General features: G+C 40.5%; 1 protein-coding gene across 1 annotated transcript in view; it reads right to left on the bottom strand.

The window, feature by feature from the left end:
- LRRC37A3 (leucine rich repeat containing 37 member A3) overlaps window positions 1-17523 on the bottom strand; it is a 77246-nt gene that overhangs the window by 52548 nt on the left and 7175 nt on the right. The window contains exon 3 of the mRNA XM_063706179.1: window positions 16839-16986. The gene's annotated coding sequence lies outside the window, so the exon portion shown is untranslated. The remainder of the gene's footprint in view (window positions 1-16838; window positions 16987-17523) is intronic.

The following is a 17523-nucleotide window of genomic DNA, read 5'->3' as shown; positions in this document are numbered from 1 at the left end:
TGGGAGGCTGAGGTGGGCAGACTGCCTGAGGTCAGGAGTTCGAGACCAGCCTGACCAATATGGTGAAACCCTGTCTCTACTAAAAATACAAAAACTAGCAGGGCGTGGTGGTGGATACCTGTAATCCCAGCTACTTGGGAGGCTGAGACAGGAGAATCTGGGAGGCGGAGATTGCAGTGAGCAGAGACCGGGCCATTGCACTCTAGCCTGGGGAACAAGAGTGAAATTCCACCTCAAAAAAACAAAAAATAAAAGGACCCTTAAACTAGATAACAGTGGGGGTCAAGTAGTAACCCAAGGCTCTGAGTTCAGTAAGTAAATAAATCTACTATGAATGCCCTCTCCTCTCACTCATCTATTAACTTGTAGAACATTTCCTTCATTACTGCATCAGCGATGAGCTTTATGCTGTGAAATTCTCAAAATCTAACGCTTATGAAGTGGTCTCAAGGTCCAAAGTGCACTAAAAACTCATTACTTACAAAATGATGCCAAGTAACTGTTTCATCATCTTTACCATACCTTTACCATATTTGAGTGGCTATGTGAAATGGTCACAGGTTAGAAACACATCATCGTCCAAAAGTTAAATAATATTTCACAGGTAATCATTTCAGTCACAGGAAGTGGAACCAGGATTGAAGAGGGTGTTGAATAAGCTACAAAAGTGGGTATAGTATACCTGGAGTCATTACTAAGCAGAGTTCTCAGATTTGATCAAGGTTAATTCAATGAGAAATGGAATATAGACAATAGGCAACAAGATTAGCAGGAAGCAGTCAGATCAAGTAGCCAATCAGGAATTGAAATTGGTCCTTGAAAATGGAAAGGTGATTGAATTGAGGCATACAATGAGATATCATTCTGTGGCTCTGGGAAAGTAAAATTGGTTGGCATGTTAACATGGAATAGGATTTCTACAAGGCCGCTTAAAGAATGTTTCCATCCTCTGAGAACTGAAGGGAGTTCCAAATAGGCAGTTTGTGACTGATGATGAGCATGTTGATAAAGTCTCCTTTATATAACAGCCGGCAGACGACTTGGTCACACCCACACATTTTAAATTCACGTAAAGGTAAATATATGGTCAGGCGTGGTGGCCCACACGGAGTCTCAGCACTTTGGGAGGCGAAGGCGTATGGATCATTTGAGGTCAGGAGTTCAAGACCAGTCTGGCCAACATGGTGAAACTCCATCTCTACTAAAATACAAAAATTAGCCGGGCATGGTGGTGCATGCCTGTAGTCCCAGCTACTCAGGAGGCTGAGGCAGGAGAATCGCGTGAACCCGGGAGGCGGAGGTTGCAGCGAGCCAAGATCACACCACTGCCCTCCAGCCTAGGCAACAGAGACTCCGTCTCAAAAACAAGTAAATATAGCTGGGCATGGTGGCTTGTACCTAGCTACTTAAGAGGCTGAGGCAGGAGGATTGCTTGAGGTCAGGATTTAGAGACCAGCCTGGGCAACACAGGGGTACTCTGTCTCTAAAAAAATTTTAAAAAGTACCACCACCATGCCCAGCCAATTTTTTTTGTATTTTTAGTAGAGACGGGGTCTGACCATGTTAGCCAGGCTGGTCTCAAACTCCTCACCTCAGGTGATCCACCCGCTTCAGCCTCCCAAAGTGCTGGGATTACAGGCATGAGCCATAGTGCCCAGCCGAGAACTTGCATTTCTAACAATTCCCAGGTTGTGCTGTTTGGGGAACCATACTTTGAGAAACACTTCCCTATAACCTGATAGGTTATTTCTCCTAAGATCCAGATGAGTAAAAATTAATACACATTAGATGAAATTCCAGAAGTTATCTTCGAACTTTGCTACTCTTTGAATGTCATGAAGATATTGGAAAAAAAAGAAAAAAACAAAAAACAACCTTGCTACTCAACAAGGGATTTACTATTATCACGTTTCAGAGAAATTCAGAACCTCAGGCCTAAACCCAGGCCTACTAAATTAGGATCTGCAGTTTCTCACAATCTTCAGGTGATTTCTATGGTCATTAAAGTTTGAAAAGCTGCCTTGAAACAGTCCTTCCTAAAACTGAAGTGAAGGTGCCGCAAAAATCATCTGGTAAATTGTTTAAAGTAATCCCAAATGCAACTCAAATCTACAGAATCCCAGGTGAAGCTCAGTAATCTGTATTTTCATCCTTCTCCCCAAATAATTCTGATGTGCAGGCAAGTTTGAAAACCACTGCTTTAAAGAAAATGGATACTCCCCTTACCAAGCAGAAAGTAGGATTTTGGAAACTGATGCAAGGGAAGCAAAAAGATGCCTCAGGAGGCATGATTACAACAGGATTGATGCAAACGGAAGCTGAAGCTTAACCAAAGACATTGATATACACCCACAAAACAAAATGCTAAGGAAGTCAAGTGGTCTGCATGAATTCTGAAGAAAAATGGATTACCAAAGAACAAAATTTGTCAATGAATTTCCAGCACAGTCTAGGTTAAGGGAGTTAATTTCTTGACTGAATGGCACAGACTCTGTACCACCTGATTGGCTGTTACCTTAATGGAGAAATTATATTACAATGTATAGGTACTTTAATTAGAATGACCTGGCAGTTACTGAGGCAAAATTTTCCGCTCCTTTGTATTCTGTAATACAAGAAGGATCTACATGGATGTTCTGTTCTCTGAACTGTCTGGATGAACCGGTCAACAGCACTCATCATACCTTAGTTTTTAAATCTGCATTGTGGTCATAATCTGTTATTTAATTTCTCATATTTTTAATAAAAACTTTGCCTATATATTTTAGAAATTGCCTTACTTTGCTGAAATTCTGAGAAATCCTAGACAGTTTTCAAGGCTGGGCTCAAATGTCACCTCTACTACCCTTTGCTGTGCCTCCTGGCACTGTGCTTCTGACACTTTGTACGGTCCTCCATGACAGCGTGAGCACAATTATATTACAGGCAATTACTCATGCCCCCCGGCTCATCTGTTGACTCCTTTACAGCACAGATCATGTTTTATTTATTGTAGCAACTAAAACAATTATTTGTTCAACCAATGACACCTATAAACAAAACTACCTGCCGAGGACAGAGATGCAGGGGTAAAGTCATGCCAAGATTAAACCCCAGAAACCACTGTAGATTTTTCAGAGTTGACTCTTACGTTTTCAGACTTCTAGACTTCAAAAAACAACTCTCTATAAAATGTATGTTTCTAGAAGGAAGAAGTGTAACATTGTCCCCCTTTTTTTTTTTTTTTTTGAGCTGGAGTCTTGCTCTGTCGACCAGGCTGGAGTGCAGTGGTGCAATCTTGGCTCCCTGCAACCTCCACCTCCCAGGTTCAAGCCACTCGCCTGCCTCACTTCAAGCAGCTGGGATTACAGGAGCCCACCACCACACCCGGCTAATTTTTATATTTTTAGTAGAGACGGGGTCTCACCATGTTGGCCAGGCTGGTCTCAAATACCTGACCTCAAGTGATCCACCTGCCTAGGCCTCCCAAAGTGCTGGGATTACGGGTGTGAGCCACCATGCCTGGCCTATAGAGTGCTTTCTATTTGCCAGACATTGTGCTAAGCACTTTAAAATGCATTATTTCATTTTATCCTCAGATCAGTTCCATAAAATATCTACCATTACCTCTACATGTATATAGATATATGTATCTATATATACGTATATCTACATACATTGAAAGTCTCACCAGTGTTTTAACTTTTGCTTTCAACCACTATACATATTTTAAAGAGCTTAAGAGGAGAAACAACCATTTGCGTTTTTAAATTTTCCCAGATATCAATTCTACTGCTCTTTATCTCTGAAGTTCTAGCATTACCACTGGTATAATTTTCCTTTGGCCTAAAGACCTTCTTTTACTTTTATTTTAGAGCAGAACTTCCGCCAACACATTCTCTTAGATTTTCTTCATCCAAAATGTCTTTCTTCTTTTTCTTTTTGCCTTAATTGTTGAAGGGTATTTTTGCTGGATATAGAATTCTGGATTGACATTTCTCTCAGTACTTTAACGATGTTCTGTAGTTACTTGAATCGCTGAAAGGCTTAAAGTTGGGGACCGGCTCTATCACACATACATTTTATAGAAAGGTTCATTACTTTCATATCTTCATTGTGGACCATAGCCTTTATCATCACAAAATTTTGTCTCATTTATGAGTTTTTAAATTTTGCTTTGAACCTAAACTTTTATAACTCCTTTCTATTTCCTACAATGTGGAGTTTATGGCGGACAGCACAGGCAGTTGGAAATATATATCTGGAGTTTAGAAAAGAGGTCTAGGTAGGAAAATGGATCTAGAAGTCATTGATATTTTGGCCGGGCGCGGTGGCTCATGCCTGTAATCCCAGCACTTTGGGAGGTTGAGGCAGGCTGATCACAAGGTCAAGAGATTGAAACCATCCTGGCCAACATGGTGAAACCCCGTCTCTACTAAAAATACAAAAATTAGCTGGGTGTGTTGGCACACACCTGTAGTCCCAGCTACTCGGGAGGCTGAGGGAGGAGAATCACTTGGACTCAGGAGGCAGAGGTTGCAGTGAGCCAAGACCGTGCCACTGCACTCCAGCCTGGTGACAGAGTGAGACTCTGTCTCAAAAAAGTCATTGATATTTTGGTGGTAATTGAGTAAACTGATAATTAGGGGAAAGTTGGGGAAACTAAATGCTGAGGACTATCACATGTAAGAGGGATGTCTGAAGGAGGAATAACTGGTCAAGGAAATCAGGTCATAAGTGGCAACAGGAAATTTAAGAAGGATGTAGTAGCCAAAGGTATCATACATGCATTGTATATGTATGTAGATATATATCTTTCAATGTATGTAGATATAATATACATTGAAAGTATAGATATCTATCTACATACATTGAAAGTGTATATGGATATATACACACATACACACACACATATATACAATTATAAGGGGGCGGCTAGAATAAAGAAACCTATATGTTTGCAATACTTTTACATTGTATTTAGAGGTAAAATGCTAACTCTAAGTAGGTAGGTTAGGTATATATTTTGTAATTCCTACAGCAAAAACATAGCACAGATATAACCAAAAGCCAATTAATAAAACATAACACTAAAAAACATTCAGTTAATCCAAAAATAGGCAGAAAAAAGAAACAGAAGAAACCCCCCAAAAAAGAAATAACCAGAAAACAATAAAAAGGAAACCTAAATCCAATCATTATCAATCATATTAAATGTAAATGGTCCAAAACACATTAACTAAAAGACGCTATCAGATTACATTTAAAAGAAAAACGAAAAAACAAGAAACCATTTGAAAATATAATGATATGGCCAAGTATGGTGGCTCACGCCTATAATCCCAGCGTTTTGGGAGGTTGAGGTGGGCAGGTGGCTTGAGCCCAGGAATTCAAGACCAGCCTGGGCAACATGGCGAAACCCCATCTCTATTTTTACAAATTAAAAAATAAATGAATATCATGATATCTAGATTAAAAGCAAAAGGGTAGAGAAAGACATGTCATTTTAACACTAGTCAAAAACAGTATTATACTACTAATATAAAACACTAATTTTATATTAATATTAAATAATTTTTTTTTTCCCAAGATGGAGTCTTGCTCTGTTACCCAGGCTAGAGTGCAATGGCATGATCTTGGCTTACTGCAACCTCTGCCTCCCAGCTTCAAGCAATTCTCTGGCCTCAGCCTCCCAAGTACTTGGGATTACAGGCAGCTGCCACCGTGCCTGGCTAATTTTTGTATTTTTAGTAGAGACAGGGTTTCACCATCTTAGCCAGGCTGGTCTCGAACTCCCGACCTCAGGTGATTCACCTGCCTCGGCCTTCCAAAGTGCTGGGTTTACAGGCATGAGCCACTGCACCTGGCCTGTTTTGGTTTTTTTTTTTTTTTTTCTTTTGAGATGGAGTCTTCCTCTGCTTCCCAGGCTGGGGTGCAGTGGCGTGATCTCGGCTCACTGCAATATCCAACTCCTGGATTCAAGTGATTATCTTGCCTCAACCTTCTGAGTAGCTGGGACTACAGACGTGTGCCACCACACTAGGCTATTTTTCTCTTTTTAGTAGAGATGGGGTTTCGCCATGTTGTCCGGTCTGGACTCGAACTCCTGACCTCAGGTGATCCACCCGCCTCGGCCTCCCAAAGTGCTGGGATTACAGGCATGAGCCACCATGTCCGGCCAAATAATGGTTTTTAATATAATGATTATTACCAGAAATAAAGGTTATTTCAGAATGATAAAGGGGGCAAATAATCAAGAGAACAAAACGTAAATGTTTCTGCATCTAATAACAGTGCCTCAAAATACAGGAAGCATAAACAGACAGAATTTCAAGGAGAAAGAGAACAAACCCATAACAATCGTTGCAGACTTCAACACTCCTTTCTCAGTAATCACTATAACAAGCAGACAGGAAATCAGCAAGGATAGGGAAGACCTTAACACGATCAACCAACTTGACCTAATTATTATTTATGAAACACTTTACCTAACGGCAGCAGAACACATCTTTCCTATTACAAACTGAACATTGACCTAAACAAACAATGTTTCAGGCCATATACAAACCTCTACAATTTTTTTTAATTCATCATAACGAGTATGTTCCCTAACCATAATGGAATTAAATTAAAAACCAACAACAAAGATGTCTGGGAAATCCCTAAATGTTTGAAAATTAAACAATACGTTTTAAAACAAATCATGGGTCAAAGAGTAAGTCATAGTAGAAATTTTACAATATTGTGAACCAAATGAAAATAAAAATAAAACATGTATCACAAATTCTAAGATATGTTTTCAAAAGTGCACAAAGGGGCTGGGCGCAGTAGCTCATGCCTGTAGTCCCATCACTTTGGGAGGCCAAGGCAGATGAATCACCCGAGGTCAGGAGTTCGAGACCAGCCTGGCCAACATGGTGAAACCTCATCTCTACTAAAAATACAAAACTTAGCTGGGCGTGGTGGTGGGTGCCTGTAATCCCAGCTACTTGGGAGGCTGAGGCACGAGAATAATTTCAACCTGGGAGGTGGAGGCTGCAGTGGGCAAAGATCGCACCACTGCACTCCAGCTTGGGCAACAGAGCAAGATTTTGTCTTTAAAAACAAAAACAAAAACAAAAAAACGCATAAAGGAGCACAGTGGTTTAGCCTGGAATCTCAGCACTTTGGGAGGCCAAGGCAGGAGGATTGCTTGAACAAAAAAATTCAAGACCAGCCTGGGCAGTATAGTGAGAACTCATCTCTATTTAAAAAGAAAGAAAGAAAAATCAAAGAAAATGAGGTATATATGCACAAGAGGATATTATTCAGCCATTTAAAAAGTGAAGTCATCTATAAAGCTTAAGGTTTGGAAAATAAAATCTGTTTGCAGCAACATGGATAGAACTGGAGGACATTATGTTAAGTAAAATAGGCCAAGGGCAGAAAGACAAGTATCACATATTCTCATTCATATATGAGAGATTAAGAAGTTGATTTCATGGAGATAGGCAGTAGAATGATGGTTACCGGGGGCTGGGAAGCAGGTAGGGATGAAGACAAGTTGATTCATGGGCATAAAAACTCAGTCAGATAGAAGGAATACGTTTTAGTTTTTATTTGCACAGTAGGGTGACTAGAGTCAACAATAACTTAGTATATATTTTAAAATAGCTAGAACATTTGTTATCTTCCCAATACAAAAAAAAGGTAAACATCTGAGATGATGGATACCCTAATTAACCTGATTTGATCATTACACACTCTATGAATCTATCAAAATATTACGTGTACCCTTATAAATATGTACACTCTACCTTAAGGAAACAGTGAAAAAAGAAGGTGTGGAACAACGACCACAACAAAATCAAAGAGGAAAATCTTTGTGAACTTGGGTTTGTCAGGCCAGGAATCAGCAAACCATGGCCAATCCACTACCTGTTTTTGTAATAATCAAAACAATATAATTGATAATTTGTAAATTATGTGAAATTCAAACTGCAGTGTTCATAAAGTTTTATTGGAACAGCTATTATCATTCATTTACATATTGTCTATGACTGCTTTCGTTGCTACAATGGCAGAGTTGCAACAGGGACAGCAAGGCTGAAATATTTACTATCTGACCTTTTACAGAAAAAGTCTGGCAAGGTCTGGGTTAGGTAGAGTTGTTAGATGAACACCAAATGTGTAAAAGAAAAAATGTGGTAAATCAGACTTCATCAAAATTTAAAACTTATGCTCTGGGAAAAAGACACTGCTAAGACAATGAAACACAAGGCACAGATGGGGAGAAAATGTATGAACATCACACAGCCTAACAAAGCACTTATATCCAAAATATATAAAGAACTCTTACTACCCAATAGTAAGAAATTGGCCAGGCATGGTGGCTCATGCCTGTAATCCCAGCACTTTGGGAGGCCAAGGTAGGCAGATTGCTTGAGCTCAGGAGTTCAAGACCAGCCTGGGCAACATAGCGAAACCCCATCTCTATTAAAAATACAAAAATTAGCCACACATGGTGGCATGCATCTGTGGTCCTAATTACTTCGGAGGCTGAGGTGGTGGGAGGATCACCTTGAACCTGGGGTCGAGGGGAATGACAGGCTGCAGTGAGCCAAGATCATGCCACTGCACTCCAGCGTGGGTGAAAGAACGAGACTCTGTCTGCAAAAATAAAAGAGGCCTGGCGTGGTGGCTCACACCTGTAATCCCAGCACTTTGAGAGGCCGAGGCAGGAGGATCACAAGGTCAGGAGATCAAGACCATCCTGGCTAACATGGTGAAAACCCGTCTCTACGAAAAATACAATAAATTAGCTGGGCGTGGTGGCGGGTGCCTGTAGTCCCAGCTACTTGGGAGGCTGAGGCAGGAGAATGGTGTGAACCCGGGAGGGGGAGCTTGCAGTGAGCCAAGATCGCGCCACTGCACTCCAGCCTGGCGACACAGCGAGACTCCGTCTCAAATAAATAAATAAATAAATAAAATAAAATAAAATAAAATAAAATAAAAGAATAACAATAAAGAAAGCAACCCAATTAAACATCTTAAATAAAGATTTTGGTATCTTGGCCAGGCATGGTGGCTCATGCCTGTAATCTCAGCACTTTGGGAGGCCGAGGCAGGCAGATCGCTTGAGCCCAGGATTTGAAATCAGTCTGGGCAACATATCAAAACCCCATCTCTATTAAAAAAAAAAAAAAACTAGCCAGGTGTGGTGGTGCGCACTTGCAATCCCAGTTACTTGGGAGGCTGAGAGGTGGGAGGATGGCTTGAACCCAGAAGGTGGCGGCTGCAGTGAGTGGTGACTGTGCCACTGCTCTCCAGCCTGGGCAACAGAGCAAGACTCTGTCTTAAAAAAAAAAAAAAAAAAGATTTTAGTATTTTTCCATAAACAATGATATACAGATGGCAAATCAAAAGATGCACATAAAAAGAGGCTCAGAACCATTAGTCATTAGGGACAAGCAAATTAAAACCAGAAGAAGCTACCACCATATACTTATTAAGGTGGCAAAAAAAAAAAAAAAAAAAACCTTGAGGCCGGGCTCAGTGGCTCACGTCTGTAATCCCAGCACTTTGGGAGGCCGAGGCGGGCGGATCACGAGGTCAGGATATCGAGACCATCCTCGCTAACATGGTGAAACCCCGTCTCTACTAAATATACAAAAAAATTAGCCAGGCGTGTTGGCAGGCGCCTGTAGTCCCAGCTACACGGGAGGCTGAGGCAGGAGAATGGCGTGAACCCGGGAGGCGGAGCTTGCAGTGAGCCAAGATCGCGCCACTGCACTCCAGCCTGGGTGACAGAGCCAGACGCCATCTCAAAAAAAAAAAAAAAAAAACCTGACAATATCAAGTGCTAGGGAGGATACAGGGCAACCGGAACTCTTCATACATTTGCAGGTAAGAATGCAAAATGGTACAGCTACTTTGGAAAACAGTTTTGGCAGTTTCTTATAAACATACAACCCAGAAATCATACTCCTAGGTATTTACTCAAGAGAAACAAGAATTGTGTTCAGACAAAAAACATTATGGAAATGTTTACGGCAGCTTTATTCATAGCTGCCACAAACTAGAAATAATTGAAATATTCAACTATTGAACAGATAAATGCACTGTGATACACTCATATAAGGGACTGCTACTCAGCAATAAAGAAACTACTGATACAACAACATAGATGAATCTTAAATACATTATGCACTGTACACGTATAAACTAAAAAGTTAAAATACCTTTTTAAAAGTCAAACAGGCCGGGCGTGATGGCTCACACCTGTAATCCCGGCACTATGGAAGGCCGAGGCCGGCGGATTACCTGAAGTCAGGAGTTCAAGACCAGCCTGGCCAACATGGTGAAACCTTGTCTCTACTAAAAATACCAAAAATTAGCCAGGCGTAGTGGCAGGTGCCTGGAATCCCAGCCACTCAGGAGGCTGAGACAGGAGAATCGCTTGAACCTGGGAAGCGGAGGTTGTGGTGAGCTGAGATCGCGCCACTGCACTCCACCCTGGGAAACAAGAGCGAAACTCTGTCTCAAAACTAAATAAATAAAGTCAAACAGTACATGAAAAAATAACATGATCAAGAGAGGTTCACTGCAAGAATGTAAGGGTGAATCAATATAAGATCTACTAATATAATTCTATGAATATACACTATTGTAATTAATATGTAGCATGCAGGAGGAAAACTATATGATCATCTTAAAAGATGCTAAGATGTCATTTGACAAAATATAATAGCCATATCTGATTTAAAAAAAAAAAACTTAAACAGAAAAAAAAATTGAAATAGGTGAATATACTCAACACATTAAAGGTCTCAAACCAACAGTTAACCATTAAATATCTGCATCAGTTCCATTAAATTGGGATAGCATACTAAGATGCCTATCATTATAACTAACATTTGACATTGTTTTGGAGGAGGTGGTAGGGAATGCAATTTTTTTCTTTTTTCTTTATTACCCAGGTTCCCATCAATGGTAAAGGCAATGTAATTTGAAGAGAAAAAGGAGACATAAATATAAGAAAATCAGATGTGTACATGATTCATGTTTGCAGATGACACAACTTTATTCCTAGAATAAAGTTATTCCAATCAAAGCAAAAGCTACAAGAAACAATTAGAAAAAAGAATAGGTGGCTGAATTCAAAATTAATTTTTTAAATTAATGAGTTTTCAACTAGAAGCCCCCTAGCAGAGCAGGTATTTTTATAGACAAATTAAAGATTAAATAAGATATCATGGCATAAGTGAAAATATTTAGGAAATAAATTATACTTCATCCAATTTTGTAAAAAATACATACATATACATGTGCCAGGTGCAGTGGCTCACGCCTCTAATCCCAACACTTTGGGAAGCTGAGGCGGGCGGATCGCCTGAGCTCAGGAGTTCAACACCAGCCTGGGCAACATGGTGAAACTCCATCTCTACTAAAAAATACAAAAAATTAGCTGGGTGTGGCAGCGAGCACCTGTAGTCCCAGCTACTCAGGAGGCTGAGGCAGGAGAATCGCTTGAACCCGGGAGGTGGAGGTTGCAGTGAGCCGAGATCGCGCCACTGCACTCCAGCCTGGGTGACAGAAGAGAAAAAAAGTATGTACTTTTTTGCTCAAAAGAAAAAAAGAAGTATGTATGTATGTACACATGTCCACCCAAAGATGGTTACCTAATGGGAGGAACCAAAATATTAATGTTCTGGGTTTTCTAAATTTTCTACATTACTTTCCTGATAAAGGGAAAAAGCAAAAATAAAATGTAAAGGTTTTTGGTTTTTTTTTGAGATGAAGTCTCACTCTGTCACCCAGGCTGAAGTGCAGTGGCACGATATCGGCTCACTGCAACCTCCGCCTCCTGAGTTTAAGGGATTCTCCTGCCTCAGCCTCCCAAGTAGCTGAGACTACAGGCGCCTACCACCACGCCCGGCTAATTTTTTGTATTTTTAGTAGAGACGAGGTTTCGCCATGTTGGCCAGGCTGGTCTCGAACTCTCGAGCTCAGGCAATCCACCCGCCTCGGCCTCCCAAAGTGCTGGGATTACAGGCGTGAGCCACCACGCCTGGCCAAAATTTAAAGGTTTTACTAGATTTCCAGAAGCATTATTTATGAAAGTCAAAGCTTTTTTCCTAAACTAATTATCGAAATCACAGACTAAAGAATGTCAAGAGCTCAAAAATGGGGTGAACAAACTATGGCCGGCCACAGCCTGTTTTTGTAAATGAAGTTTTATTGGAACACAGCTACACTCATTTGTTTACTTATTGTCTATGGCTGCTTTCATCCTACAAGGGCCGAGCTGAGCAGCTGTGACATAGCCAGGTGGCCTGCAAAACCTAAAATATTTACTAATTGGTGCCCTAAGAACAAGTTTGCCAATCCCCTGATCATTAGATCATCTAGTCCATCCTATACTGTACAGGTGAGTAAACTGAGGTCCACACAAGAATGACTTCTCTATGGTCCAAACTCAAGTTAAGTAAGAAGCAAGGAAGACTCCATTTCCATGGTACTTTCCACCACTTGGCCAGGAAACTCTCAAAACAGACATCCTGCTGTTTGGGAGGTAAATCTCAGGGTCTCATATCACATCGCAAGTGAGTGTATTTGCCAATACATTGATGAGAAGAGGACTTTGGGCCTAGTCAGTATCCAAGAACACCTGCTAAAGGTCTGAGTAAACCTTAGTAGACTAGAAAAAGTTAATTTAAAAACCACACAGGCCAGGCGCAGTGGCTCACGCCTGTAATCCCAGCACTTTAGGAGGCCCAGGCGGGCGGATTGCCTGAGGTCAGGAGTTTGAGACCAGTCTGACCAACATGGTGAAACCCTGTCTCTACTAAAAATACAAAAAAATAAGCCGGGTATGGTGGCATGTGACTGTAATCCCAGCTACCTGAAAGGCTGAGGCAGCAGAACTGCTTGAACCAGGGAGGTGGAGGTTGCAGTGAGCCGAGATCACACCACTGTATTCCCGCCTGGGTGACAGAGGGAGACTCCATCTCAAAAAACAAACAAACAAACAACAAACAAACAAGCAAACAAAACACATAAGCACAGACTAGGGAAGGTTTAAAAACAAACAGATGCTGAGAGTATAATCTGGTTCTGTCTTTTAAAGAGCACACACTGTAACCCAACAATCCAATCCCACTCCTAGGAACCTACCCTACAGAAACACCAGCTTAAGTGACTAAAGATACATCTCTAGCACATTTAAGACAGCACTGTCTGTAAAAGCAAAAAGGGCCTGAATTCTAGGCAAATAAATATTATCAGCAAATGCAGTTATGTGTTAATAAAGAAGGGGGCACTTCATGCCTTTACCTTACAGAGGGTCCTAACCTTCTGCACATGTAAATTTGTGACCCTTGCCATAAACAATTTCCACTGTTAGGTTTCTTCCAAGACAGAGAAGATTCACAACTCATGCCATTAAGGCAGTTAAGGACAACCAATATACCTGGAAGACGGTAATCTTCCAAGTTACAGAGGATCAGAAATCCAATGCATTTCACCTGGATAATTCAGACTCAAAAGTTCAAATATTTATCTGAATTACAGTAAAGCCACTTTAAAACTTTTTATTCTTTGCGCAGCATTTTGAAAGCACAGTACAGTCATAAGGTGGAGAAATGAGTAACTTACTGAATGAGACCTTCAGAAGTGTGTGAAATAGTTTTGATGTCTACAAAAACAGGGAAAACTGCACTTTCTTTCTACTTGTTCTCTTGATTACTGTGAGAAGAGTGTTGAAGTCTACAATATTGTTAAGGATGTGTTTCTCCTTGGAGTTCTATGAGTCCTCATGTATTTTGAGGCTCTGTTATTAAGTTCATAAACCTTTATGAAGGATTGTTTTCAGATGGGCTAAGATATTATTCGCTATTTTAAATGTTGGACCATCTCTTGAGACAAATATCCAAGCAAGAATTAGAAAGGAAAAAGGATGAGAAATTCCACACAGATTAATATATGCATTTCTGAAATACTTTTTAACTTCCATAAATAGAATATACACACAGACCTCAAAAGAGGCACTATGAACATAGTGAAATCGAGCAAGAAGCCATATTTCTAGTAAAACATATAAACTGCACCTACTGAATGTTGCCATTTGGTATGAATCACATGGCCAAGCCGTTTCCCAAGTGTGGGAATTACAGAACATATCCATGAGTAGAGAGGAGTCTAAGCATAACTTTCTTAGCAAATCTCAGGGGGGGTTCCATAGACAAATAATTTGGCCAGTGACTCCTGCGTAAGAGGTTTTATATAGGAGAACCCAGACACACTAGGACATACTAACATCTCACAATTCAGTTTGCATATCAACATTTACACTTTTATAACACTGAAATTCTCTGAGTTATCAAATTTAATTTCTCAACCAAAAGTCTCTGAATCCTAATCCTTCCTTCCCTTCTGGCCTACATATATGACTCTTAGCTTACTTTTACCAGGACTGTGGCAGATTTTCTAATTATGTGTTAACTGACTGCCTCTTCACCCTACCACCAAGAACAACAAATAATGGAAAGTCATCTCACACATGACCCCAAATCTTATTGCAGAAATGCAATACCATCACATACACAAATAATGCTGGGCCCAGAGTCTCCACAAAGGAGGACCTCACTCAGCCAGACCGCTGGGGCTACCCAAGCTGTGCAGGATTTAGGGCAAATAAAAGGCTAGAAAAGGAGATGTTAGGTAAATTCTCACTGGTCTAACAGAGGCAGACTGACTACAGTGAGTCCAGGAGAACTTTCTGCAATGATATGAAATGCCCCAAATGCTCTACATTTGTGTGGTGCAATACACGTGGCTACAGAGCACTTGAAATGAACATATAACAGCTAGTGCCACTGGAGAAACTGAAGTTTTCATTTTACTTAATTTTTTTTTTTAAGAGATGGGTTCTCACTCTGTCACCCAGTCTGGAGTGTGGTGGCACAGTCCATAGCTGACTAGAGCCTCAAACTCCTGGGCTCAAGCAATCCTCCCACCTCAGCCTCCCAAATAGGTAGAACTACAGGCATGCCATCCTATGCCCAACTATTTTAATTCTTTTGTGAAGACAGGGTTTTTACAAAACCCTGCTGCTCAGGCTGGTCTTTAACTGATGCCTCAAGTGATTTCCCACCTCAGCCTCCCAATGTATTGAGACTACAGGTGTGAGCCACCACACCTGGCCTACTTAGTTTTAATTAATTTAACTCTCCACATGTGGCTAGTAGCTACCATACTGGACAGTACAGAGGATGAAAACAACCCACAGGCTTTATTTGACTCAACATTCAGTTCCACAATTACCTGTGCTGCCTACTGCGTTCAAGAGATTTAACCAGGCACTCCAGAGACTGAATGGGACTTTCCCTGCCCAAAGTAGGTTGTAATGAAGGAAGGGCCATATCATTAAAAGGCCATCTCAGTTCCACCTCTTAACAGATATAGATATAGATAAAGGGGTTAAATAATTAAGAGGATAAAACAATCCTTCCTAAAGGTTTATGGACTTTAGGAAGGAGCCTCAAAATACGTAGATGCAGAGCCTCAAAATACAAGAAGATTGCTAGAACTTCAAGGAGAAACAGACAAATCCTTCACAATAGCTGTAGACTTCAACACTTCCCTCAGTAATCAACAAAACAAGTAGAAAGTCAGACAGATCTTAATAACACTATCAACAAACGACGTAATTGACATTTATGCAATACTCCACCCAACAAGAGCAGAATACAAAATTCTTTTCAAGTACATATGGAATATTCACTTAGACTGACAAAATTTTGGGGTGCAAAACAAACCTCTAAAAATGTTTTACAAAATTAAAGTCATACAAAGTATGCTCCCTGAACAAAATGAAATTAAATTAGAAACCAGTAACTGAAAGATACCTAAAAAAAAATCCCCAAATATTTGGCTAAAACAATTAATGCACAAGGTCCTGGAGGTTAAGGGGGTGGGAAACACAGGAACTTAGCCCCACCTGGGGGTAAAGGGAATGGTGATCAGAGAAGGCAGGCTGGAGAAGGTGATGGATGGGTGACTAGGAGTTGGGTCTGTGAGAACTACAAAGAAATAAGTATTACTAGATCAATTTGAGATGAAGAGAAGAAATAAGGAGTGAACAAGGAAAAGAGAAATAAGGGGGATGTAAAAAGTAAAGTAGAGGTTCCTCTTCAAGACTTTCCTCTCTAATTAAGAATAAATAGTAACTTCTCTTAGAAGCAAAATTTATTCAAAGACCTGTGCTAACATTCTTAAATATCTGCTAGCCATAATAAAGAAATCAATGTACTTTATGTTCTTAGCTCCCACAATTTAGCCTAAATATTTGCCCTGGCATGCTTAGACTGGTCCAAGCAAGCATTAGGTCATAGCCTGTTCCTCTTCCTTATTTAAAAGTGTTTTTACCTTTCTCAACATTCCACAAGTTACTCCCTCCTTCCTTTGTTCCCCTCTACCTTTGCCTCTTTTAAAAAGTTCTAAGTTACTAACCAATCGGGACAAACACAGAATGTGAGGTCCCGTTCCAGCCAAAGGAAACCGGAAACAGCAGTAAGGTAGATGCGTCAGGTTATAAATGACCCTATCTCCTTTGTTGGGTGTACTCTCATGGCAAAACTGCCAGTGAGTGTACCCTTTCTGCAGGAAGTAAAAATGGCCTTACTAAGTAAACTAAATTTATGTTCAAGTGCTGTTTCTTCACCGCACCGGGGAACAAGCATTTCAAACAGGAGATTTAGAAGTCAGTTCATCCTTGACTCCTTTTCTCCCGCTCACCACATCCCAGCCTAACCAATCTATCTCATTAAGGATTCATTCTAATGCCTGAATTATTTTCTGCCACGTGCTGCGGCTCACACCTGTAATCCCAGCACTTTGGGAGGCCAAGGAGGGTGGATCACTTGAGGTCAGAAGTTCACGACCAGCCTGGCCATTTGAACCGAGGAAGAGGTTGCAGTGAGCCAAGGTCATGCCACTGTACTCCAGCCTGGGCGACAGAGTGAGATTCTGTGTCAAAAAAAAAAAAAAAGGAAAATAAATTAAAATTGAATTTGCAATAATCCAGCAAATAATCCTATTTATATACCTAAGAGAAATGAAAATATATGTATAGATAAAAACATGTACACAAATGTGCTCAGCAGCATTATTCATAATAGCCAAAAAGTGGAAACAGTTCAAATGTCCATGAACTTACGAAATGGATAAGCAAAACATGGTCTCTGGGCACACAGGTGTGTGCCTGTAACTCTAGCTACTCTGGAGGCTGGAAGGCTGAGGCAGGAAGCCTGAGCCCAGGAGTTTCAGGTCAGCCTGGGCAACATTGCAAGACCCTGTCTCCATTTAAAAAAAAAAAAAAGTGGTATAGCCATACAATGAAGTGTTATTCAAATATAGTACTGATACATGCTAAGATATGCATAAACCTTGAAAACATTAGGCTAAATGACAGAAGCCATACATTATATGATTCCACTTAATAAGAAATGTCCGTAAAAGGCAAATCAACAGCAAATGAATGTAATTACTGGCTGCCAGGGGAGA

The sequence above is a fragment of the Gorilla gorilla genome, chromosome 4, assembly GCF_029281585.2.
Source record: "Gorilla gorilla gorilla isolate KB3781 chromosome 4, NHGRI_mGorGor1-v2.1_pri, whole genome shotgun sequence".
Taxonomy (NCBI): domain Eukaryota; kingdom Metazoa; phylum Chordata; class Mammalia; order Primates; family Hominidae; genus Gorilla; species Gorilla gorilla.
Note: the sequence above shows the minus strand (reverse complement) of the source record. Positions and strands in the feature narration are given on the sequence as shown.